General features: G+C 42.5%; 1 long non-coding RNA gene across 1 annotated transcript; it reads left to right on the plus strand.

The window, feature by feature from the left end:
• Positions 1 to 13: 13 nt before the first annotated feature.
• LOC140578639 (uncharacterized) lies at positions 14 to 7312 on the plus strand. The gene is made up of 3 exons (XR_011982910.1): positions 14 to 333; positions 2187 to 2332; positions 6322 to 7312. It is a non-coding gene; the product is annotated as an uncharacterized lncRNA (long non-coding RNA).
• Positions 7313 to 10911: the final 3599 nt, after the last annotated feature.

A 10911-nucleotide genomic window follows, 5' to 3' on the forward strand; every position in this document is an offset into this window, starting at 1 on the left:
TCAGTGAGTGTCTGTCAGCCGTTTCAACGCAGCAGACTTATATTGTTGAGAAGCGAGAAGCGGGACGGAGACGTGCTCACGGCAATGTGCCGCTATACCTGTATATTTGCAGAGTAAAGAAGAACAGAACAAAACCCCAAAGCGCGCCTGAGTCATTCTTCAAGTGTGCTATGGATGGATGGGGGACACGCGCCGGGCGTTTGAGTGCAGCGGGAAGCTCGCGATCTCGAGACAGGTGTTTCGACCGTTATGAGAGAAAGCGACAACGACAGTGAAAGCTAATTAAAGCAATTATTGTTCATCCCTTGATAGCAACATTTAAAGGCACTCCCTGTGAGTATAAATGTTACGTTAATTTACATGTTTAACCGCATTCAGTTTAACCACATTTTGAGTTGTTGAAAACCACAATGAATGTTAAATTGCTCCGTTCTTGTCAGTTCAATACGTATCCGCTTGATCGGCTAAATATAGGTTATACTTAAATATAAGGTAAGTAAGGAATAATTGACGACGGGCCGTTGAATTATTAGAAAAATAATGCACACCCGAGGTGGTAATGCGGCCACGACGCGAAGCGGAGCCGCTTATACTACGGTTGCCACACCTCAAGACATCGATCAGATTATATATTTCAAGGGATTCGTCCGGTTTTTCTACTTAAATCGCTGTTGTGAGTAGGATTATTTCTTCCGCATCTAATCCAACGACTCTTTTGCTAGTTCCAAAACGTCATTAGCTGTTGTTTTTTTGGTGTTTTCTTCGTGTTTTTCTCCCTCGAGTATGTCTAGCTGTTCTTCGCTGACCGTTTTATGTCTTTTGTTGTTGCTGGCTGCCTTTGATGTCCGCTTCCGTTTATGTTGTTTTTCATCTGGACTGTCTAATACTGCTGCAGCCCAGTTGTTGAAAGTTTCATATTCACCGTAAATATTAAAATTTACTTTCGGAAAATCGTCTGTCATGTTGTTGTTTTTGTTAGTCCTGTGTGCTGTATAGGTACTGTATGCTAATTTCCGTTATTAAAGTTAACTATGCGAAGTGATATGGAACTGTAATACGGTCAAGAGAGCTGCCTGGAACTACGTTCGCCGTGCGTTTCCCTGAAAATAATTGCACACCTCAGAACGTTCGTCAGCCAATCAGATTCAAGCATTCAACGGTCCCGTAGTATAAGATGTAATATTAAACGTTCCTTTATATATGCACATCTATATTGATGCGCAGAGGTAATGATTTACGCTATCTTAAGTATATATGTTCCTGTACATTTATTGGAAAGACACTTTCTAAAATTAAACGAAGCTAATCAATCTCCGCATAAGCAGTTAGTCTCACAAGTAAATCGTTATGAATTTCTTTCACATTATCTTTTTATTTTTGATGTGTAGTGTTGGTCATACGTATAACATCTACATACAGTGGGGGGGGGGGGGGGGGCGCAGACAGACACCGACAGGATTCATGGTGTTCATGTGTTTCTTTTAATGACAGCTGTCAATATAACAACTGAACTAAACACCAGAACATCTTTTTATGACAATTATCCACAAAGTGTGCAGCTTTTGTCACTGCAGTATATTTTGTCTGCTTTTCAGGTGTTTGACGCGACATATTTTCCGACGCGTGCCCTCTGTCCGTTGGTGGGAGTGTATTCACCTGTGTGTGCGCGCGCATCAGGGCGGAACTCCGCCATGCGCGATACAGAGAGCAGAAGAGAATTCTAAGTGCGCGACCGTGTAGAGACAAAAATGACAAGCTGTTGTGTAAATAACTTAATAACTTAACATAAGGCTCCACATCGTACTCTGCTCTGCCACTAATCTAGTTTCTCTGTTGCCTCACATGAAGTATATCGCGGCCCTAACAGTATGCAGAAGTGAGGAGGGGTTTAGACCCCCCTAATATAATGGTAGGGGAAAACACTGATCTACATACAGTGTTTCGTATCATATAAAACAATATTGATGTAGGTGCTCAGACACGATTCATCTTGTAAATAGACAATATAAACGGTATATGTACAGTACTTTTATGTTTTTCTTAGCATTTTCTTGTCTCTAGATACCTTTATTGTACAGTACACCTATATATATTCTATGCCATGTTCTATCACAAGTTTATTACATTTTCCATTATAGATTGCTGCTGTCTTGTGAATACACTAATATATTATTACCTCAATTTAGGTAAAGTATCTGGCAACAACTGGGGGTCCCAACCCATCTGCCAACACAAGACGCATCCTTGTGTGTATGATAACCACCCCACTGGCCCAGCAGTTGTGGCCAGAAGATGGTCTTTGGGGAGATGCTGGTCTGCAGAGCAGTCATAGGTACAGTATGTAATGTTCATATGCAATTAGACCCTATAAGAAGGAGTACAAAATCAAATGTTGAATTTAATCATAAAGACCAAATTACAGAATATTTTGTGAATAGGAAATACAGTATACAAGTTTTGTGTTTCAGATTTCATTAGAAATTAAAGGCATGATGGTATTTCATAAAGACAGATCAGCCTGGCAAGTTGACTTAACTTAATTTAACTTCTAACTTGATCTTAAGTTCTGTTCCAAAGCTATAGTTTAACTCTGTTAGGGCCCTCGTTTTTTGGTTACACAGGGAGTCCTGCTGGGTCTGGTGGACCCATTGCATTTTGGGGCTTTTAATTCAACATATTCAAAACTTTTTTGTTAAAATTCTCAGCAGATGTTTACTTCATCCCGTTTGCAAGTAATATAAACAAAACATGTTACTTTTGTTCCCTTTACCTTTGTTAAATCACATTTATGAATAGAAATGCAACTCTTTTTTTTATTATTAAAATATAACAAAATAAGGAAATGCACCATAAAACAGGCATAACTGGAAAATAATGAACACATTTAGAAATGAAGCAAGTTTTTCCAAAACTATAATGTATTATTTATTTGAATTTCATTAGAAATGTAACCTATTCTGGTTAGTTTACACATCTGTCTAAACAACACATTAGTCCCATCGAACATGGCTATTTTCATGCCAGACTAAACCACATATGAGGGGCAGAGTTTCAACGTGTGTGTATTGCAAATGTACTTCTTGCACTGGGTGCATGTATATTGTGTTTTTCTGTCCATCTTGGGTCCACACACTTCACAGCGCTTCTTTTTATTGCCGGCCACAATTAATGTGAAAAGATAAGGATCTTTACTAACACTTTACTCCTCTTTCTCAGAAACATAAATTATTACACTGCACCAGCATCAAACACTTACAGTACCCCAGGGTCTGCAGATGATGGTTCTGTCATTTGGCAGGATGTGGCACCATCATCTTCCTCCTGAATACCTCCTGAGGTACCTTTCGCAACAGGAAAAAAAATGCAGGGCACGTATATGTAGGCCAGCCCAAAGTGTGGGCAAACTGTGGGCCCCCAATGTGGCCCACTCTGCTTAATGTGGGCAGCCCACAGTGGCCCCACACGGGCCCCAAAGGGGCATGTTTGCTGGGTAAACAGCATTTTTAACTGCTGACCATAAGACCATAGGAAGGTTAACTCCTATACCTTAAAGTTGACTCCTATACCTTAAAACTCAGCCATTTTCCAAAGTCTCTGGACAAGGTACACGGTGCAAGGTCCAGTGTCCCTGTGCAGATCCATGCTAATTAAGGCTTATAATTCCAATTGGCACCAGTTCTAACCCCTTTCACAGGTAAAATTTAGCCAAACTCTTCGTTTCCCCACTTCTGGTCAGAGAGAGATCAGGGGAAAGTCAGGTTTACCTGGACCTGGGGCTTCAGTTTTTTTTTTTTTTTTTGAAGGAAGAAACATTAATTGGCAATACCTGAGTACAATACCCGAGCAATCGGACCTAACGGCACCCATGCGATCAATTTTTATTCCGATACCTTTAGTTTGATGCTTATATGCTCGCATTGTGGGATAGGGAACCTCCAGGGGCGCGAAAAGCACGGATATGCGCAAGGTTAAAGTTTTCCTGTGTCTATTACTTTTCTAACATCTTTGAAAACAATGGCTGCAAGTTTTTTTTTCTTTTTTTTTACTTTTTCATATCTTAGTTAATATTTACCAGTGACATATTTATTTTCTATGCACTGTTTTATTTCTGTAATGTGCAAAACGAGGCTAACGATGATTCACTGGATTGCAGGGATGCTAATTTACGATACATACCTGTACTGTATATGTTAGTGTATCATTTACTTGTAATTCCACTGATGATTAACCTTAGCACTTATCGGCCAGCTTGTTGTAACTTTGCTGTCTTTTCTGTGTTTTGTTTATTGAAGTTTCATTCATAGATTTTCACGTGTTTCAAACTTAGAAAACACGTAGGGGGACCAGTTCATTATTTATTACAGTATACAGTATACTATTGCTTAAACATTTCTAAATATACTAAAAATGTTAGAAATGGTGCAATGGAGACATTAAAACAATATCTAAATATGGTTTACACAAACCCACTACTCGTTCAGTATGTCTGAAATAATGGTAAGGGGCGGCTTATCTCGCTTATGGACCAATTCGCTTAGCGACCTTTTCGTCGGAAATCGGTGAGGAGTGACTGTATTGTTCATAGCTTTGTCCCCCTGTTATCTGGTTGTCTTGTTGATGCCCAGTTTTTGCGCTCTAGTGTATTGTTCTAGTGCTTCTATTTTTTTCCACTAAATTTTAGGTTTTGATTTTTGCCTTTTGTGATTAAATCTTAAGCACGCTGCACCTTTGGGTCTACCTGGATATGGAATCATAGGAGTGCCATAAAAAAGAATTAATCTGTAAAAGTATAAGAAAATAAATGTTGAATATGCAAGTAAAAGAAAAAGAATGCTTTTCTTCATTGCTTTGCTTTTCCTAGCAGGGCCAAATTGTCAATCAACTGGCATGTGACAGAACTGGAGGAAGCAATGTGTACATGCCATTCCATTCCCATAGGCCTAAACGGATGTTTATGTAAATGTTCTTGTTTTGTTTTCACTTTCTTTAGTAATTATTTTATTTTGATAGTTTAGAACATCTTATTTTTGTTTTGTATTGATAGTTGATTCATTACTACAGTATGTACATTAATTAACAATAGACATAGTATAAAATAAATAATTTATGGTGTTTAATCCATGGTCAAAATACTGGACAACTAAAGCATTTAGTATACTTAAGTTTTACGAAATATATAGAAGATAATCTTTATAGTTTAGCAAAAAGAAAAAAAAAACAAGGCAGAATATTTGTTTTGGATCACTACAGATGTATCTGTCCCACATTTTGGCTAGATGAGCTACTTCCAAGCGCTTACGATTTGAAACACATTACATTGATTTTAATTGGATACGAGTAGATTCAGGCTCAGATCCACTGTGGATCCGTAATCCGTATAGGATCTGGGTTTGAAGTGATGTGCAAATGGATTTCAGAACCGTGTTCATTCTGAAAATCCGGACCGAAGGTATGGGTACCCCTGAAACGTGCATGGAGCAATGTCCATTTGCAATCTGGGGAGCAAAGTCTGTCATTATGTAAAATAAAGTAAAAAATTTTGTTTTTGGGTATATTAATTGGCATCAACAACTGTAATTACTTTTCTATTTCACCAATTTCACATGACTAAATGGAAAAGGAAACACAAGGAAATGTAACAGGATTAAAGAGGTACTACATTTTCCAATAATATTTTTAATAACCTAGGACTTAATTCTGGCCACCCACTGGGGCCAGAGTCCCGGTGAACATACCAGTTTAAACCCCCCCCCCCCCCCCCGTGTGGGCTTATACTGGTTAACTGAAGGAATTTTTGTACTTAGCTTTCTCCAAGTCTTACCACTGTCTGCGGTACACTGAGCAAAGGGCTGGATTCCCAAAGTGGTATCAGCCCATTGACTTTATTGACAGCCTTTATAAACAGTTATACAGGAAAAAGTTTAAATGTACACTCTGATCTGATTTCTCTATAGATTGCTATAAAAGTTTGTTATAAAAAGTTTGTTATAGATTGTTATAAAAGTGTGGCTGCTCCGAAGTCACCCGTTCTAGTACCATGGAAAAAAATAAATAAGGGGGGGGATACAAAAACAACAATCGTAACGAAAACAGACATTAATCACCATGGTGACAGGGGGAGAGAAAAAAAAAAAGAAAACAAAGGTATACAGAAATAACACTAATAATGTAGTTGGGATGGAGAAAATGAATTGTGGGGGAATACAGAATACAAACAACCATAAGAAACATAACACTCATTACTTTAAGGACATCAAACAACAAAAATTATAACAACAACACCAATAATAATAATAATAATAATTAATAATGTTCCCCCAGCCCATCCCCCGGCAGGACGGACTGCTGCCCACCGCAGCGACCCGGCACGCCCCCCCTGACACTGCAGGATGATCTAAGGGGGGCCATATAGACAAAGAGCCCCTCCCTCACCCTGGAGCGGACCCGCGGCGACCGGGGAGCGGCAGACCCCCCACCCAGCCCAAACCGAACCCCCCAATTCACCTAGCAGGGCCCAGAGTGTCCCAAGGTTCCCCGGACTGCCCACGAGGGCCCCACCACGGCGCAGCAGAGCCAAGGACCACCCGGTCTGAGGCCCAAGAGAGGAGGTTGCCCACACCGGCCAGGGCCGTCCGAACCCCTCCATGATGGATCTTCCACCCGGCGGGCCACCCCACCCACGCAGGGCCAGAGACAGGGCGAAATCTTAAAACAGCGAGTTTGGCAATAATGTTGAAAACATATTTTTGACAAATTTGGCACTGTTCTATTTGAGGATGCAAGCTAAAAGGCTGTTACCAGCCACCACTATCCAATGTTTAATAGAGGACTTCCAGGCATTGCACAGCAACAACATTGTGCATATCTTATTGTTAAGGAAAATTAAAAGGCAAGGTTTCTGGGCAGCGCAGTTGCAAGCCTTGGTGGACGCAAGCCTGTCAGAATGTGAGGCTAGCATTAAATACAATGTGCGTCCCAGTAGGACATATCCCAGTCCCTGAAGGACCGTTAACATACTTAGTGATGGGCTTTGTGGACATGGGAAAAGCAGGATACGGAAAGCGATACATGCTAGTGATTGTGGACGGGTTCAGCAGATGGGTGGAGGCAATTCCATCCAAGGACAGCACCACTAGTGTGTCAGTCCATCACATCACTGCAGTATGAACACCCAGCCAAGCATGTTAAAAATGCTCATCATCAAGTGGTACACTGAGCAAAGGACTGGATTCCCAAAGTGATATTGGCCCATTGACTCTATTGACAGCCTTTATAAACAGTTATAAACATGAGCCCAGGGCCAGGATATTCAGGGTGGGTCATCAATCCTATAGGTGACATAAGCCGTTCCGGTGGCGAGGCATGGTGCGGGCAGAGAAACGGAGGTAACGATCCACTGGCGGCTGAGACACAGGGGTGTTTATTACATATTCATATTCAATGTTCGTGAACAACATATTCTTTTCAGTTTTCAATTGCATTACCTTCAAATTTAATGCCATTTTTTATGTGGACCTCCAGGTGACATGACCCCCCCTAACCCCCATGGAAATTACGCGTCTGGCTCCATCTCACTCAACGTCTTCTGAAGAGGACCCTGATAGCCACTACTTCCAGAATTGTCCTGCCAGTCATCCTCACACTGTTAGGGGCTATTCTAAAATTGCCCCTGGCAGCTGTCGACTGGTTCTGAGGTGGATATCTTGAGCGAAGGGGACCCGTCAGAAGACACGCTGAGTGGAAGCGTAGACAAGCATTTAAGTACTCCATGTACTCCCGCCGGGTGACTGCAACAATGACAATGATGGCAATGCCACTGATGCAGCCGCCTATAGCCAACTCCCACCAGGGAAAAGTATTGCTTCTGCGTTCTACGTTCTCTGAATCTGAAATACAAAATTTGCTGTGAAGTTTCAGTTGCCTCCTGGCTTTCCTTTCACTCAGATTTATATTTATGTCACATCTGTGCTTTTTTACTTGGAGACTTAAAAATTAGCTGACAAAAGGTACTTTATCTCAGCTGGTTACAAGACTCATGCCACCAGACGGGGTGCTTCCTGTCAACGGACATTCTGTTCCATTGTGACCGCTCCATCCAAGTCAACGTCTTCTGGAGAGGATCTTAGTAGCCACCATTTCCAGTATTGTACTGCCAGTGATCCTCGCAATGTTCAGGGCTATTATTCTAAAATTGCCCCTGGCAGCTGTCAACTGGTTAAGAAGTGGAAATCTTGAGCGATCTACTGGCAATTTGCATCTGAACTGGTCATCAGGCTCCACCCTTCTGGGCTGTTACCAGGCTGTTGCCAGCCACCACTATCCAATGTTTAATAGAGGACTTCCAGGCATTGCACAGCAACAACATTGAGCATATCTTATTGTTAAGGAAAATTAAAAGGCAAGGTTTCTGGGCAGCGCAGTTGCAAGCCTTGGTGGACGCAAGCCTGTCAGAATGTGAGGCTAGCATTAAATACAATGTGCGTCCCAGTAGGACATATCCCAGTCCCTGAAGGACCGTTAACATACTTAGTGATGGACTTTGTGGACATGGGAAAAGCAGGATACGGAAAGCGATACATGCTAGTGATTGTGGACGGGTTCAGCAGATGGGTGGAGGCAATTCCATTCAAGGACAGCACCACTAGTGTGTCAGTCCATCACATCACTGCAGTATGAACACCCAGCCAAGCATGTTAAAAATGCTCATCATCAAGTGGTACACTGAGCAAAGGACTGGATTCCCAAAGTGATATTGGCCCATTGACTCTATTGACAGCCTTTATAAACAGTTATAAACATGAGCCCAGGGCCAGGACATTCAGGGTGGGTCATCAATCCTATAGGTGACATAAGCCGTTCCGGTGGAGAGGCATGGTGCGGGCAGAGAAACGGAGGTAACGATCCACTGGCGGCTGAGACACAGGGGTGTTTATTACATATTCATATTCAATGTTTGTGAACAACATATTCTTTTCAGTTTTCAATTGCATTACCTTCAAATTAAATGCTATTTTTTATGTGGACCTCCAGGTGACATGACCCCCCCTAACCCCCATGGAAATTACGCGTCTGGCTCCATCTCACTCAACGTCTTCTGAAGAGGACCCTGATAGCCACTACTTCCAGAATTGTCCTGCCAGTCATCCTCACACTGTTAGGGGCTATTCTAAAATTGCCCCTGGCAGCTGTCGACTGGTTCTGAGGTGGATATCTTGAACGAAGGGGACCCGTCAGAAGACACGCTGAGTGGAAGCGTAGACAAGCATTTAAGTACTCCATGTACTCCCGCCGGGTGACTGCAACAATGACAATGATGGCAATGCCACTGATGCAGCCGCCTATAGCCAACTCCCACCAGGGAAAAGTATTGCTTCTGCGTTCTACGTTCTCTGAATCTGAAATACAAAATTTGCTGTGAAGTTTCAGTTGCCTCCTGGCTTTCCTTTCACTCAGATTTATATTTATGTCACATCTGTGCTTTTTTACTTGGAGACTTAAAAATTAGCTGACAAAAGGTACTTTATCTCAGCTGGTTACAAGACTCATGCCACCAGACGGGGTGCTTCCTGTCAACGGACATTCTGTTCCATTGTGACCGCTCCATCCAAGTCAACGTCTTCTGGAGAGGATCTTAGTAGCCACCATTTCCAGTATTGTACTGCCAGTGATCCTCGCAATGTTCAGGGCTATTATTCTAAAATTGCCCCTGGCAGCTGTCAACTGGTTAAGAAGTGGAAATCTTGAGCGATCTACTGGCAATTTGCATCTGAACTGGTCATCAGGCTCCACCCTTCTGGGCTGTTGCCAGCCACCACTATCCAATGTTTAATAGAGGACTTCCAGGCATTGCACAGCAACAACATTGAGCATATCTTATTGTTAAGGAAAATTAAAAGGCAAGGTTTCTGGGCAGCGCAGTTGCAAGCCTTGGTGGACGCAAGCCTGTCAGAATGTGAGGCTAGCATTAAATACAATGTGCGTCCCAGTAGGACATATCCCAGTCCCTGAAGGACCGTTAACATACTTAGTGATGGACTTTGTGGACATGGGAAAAGCAGGATACGGAAAGCGATACATGCTAGTGATTGTGGACGGGTTCAGCAGATGGGTGGAGGCAATTCCATTCAAGGACAGCACCACTAGTGTGTCAGTCCATCACATCACTGCAGTATGAACACCCAGCCAAGCATGTTAAAAATGCTCATCATCAAGTGGTACACTGAGCAAAGGACTGGATTCCCAAAGTGATATTGGCCCATTGACTCTATTGACAGCCTTTATAAACAGTTATAAACATGAGCCCAGGGCCAGGACATTCAGGGTGGGTCATCAATCCTATAGGTGACATAAGCCGTTCCGGTGGAGAGGCATGGTGCGGGCAGAGAAACGGAGGTAACGATCCACTGGCGGCTGAGACACAGGGGTGTTTATTACATATTCATATTCAATGTTCGTGAACAACATATTCTTTTCAGTTTTCAATTGCATTACCTTCAAATTTAATGCTATTTTTTATGTGGACCTCCAGGTGACATGACCCCCCCTAACCCCCATGGAAATTACGCGTCTGGCTCCATCTCACTCAACGTCTTCTGAAGAGGACCCTGATAGCCACTACTTCCAGAATTGTCCTGCCAGTCATCCTCACACTGTTAGGGGCTATTCTAAAATTGCCCCTGGCAGCTGTCGACTGGTTCTGAGGTGGATATCTTGAGCGAAGGGGACCCGTCAGAAGACACGCTGAGTGGAAGCGTAGACAAGCATTTAAGTACTCCATGTACTCCCGCCGGGTGACTGCAACAATGACAATGATGGCAATGCCACTGATGCAGCCGCCTATAGCCAACTCCCACCAGGGAAAAGTATTGCTTCTGCGTTCTACGTTCTCTGAATCTGAAATACAAAATTTGC

The sequence above is a fragment of the Paramormyrops kingsleyae genome, chromosome 1, assembly GCF_048594095.1.
Source record: "Paramormyrops kingsleyae isolate MSU_618 chromosome 1, PKINGS_0.4, whole genome shotgun sequence".
Lineage (NCBI taxonomy): Eukaryota > Metazoa > Chordata > Actinopteri > Osteoglossiformes > Mormyridae > Paramormyrops > Paramormyrops kingsleyae.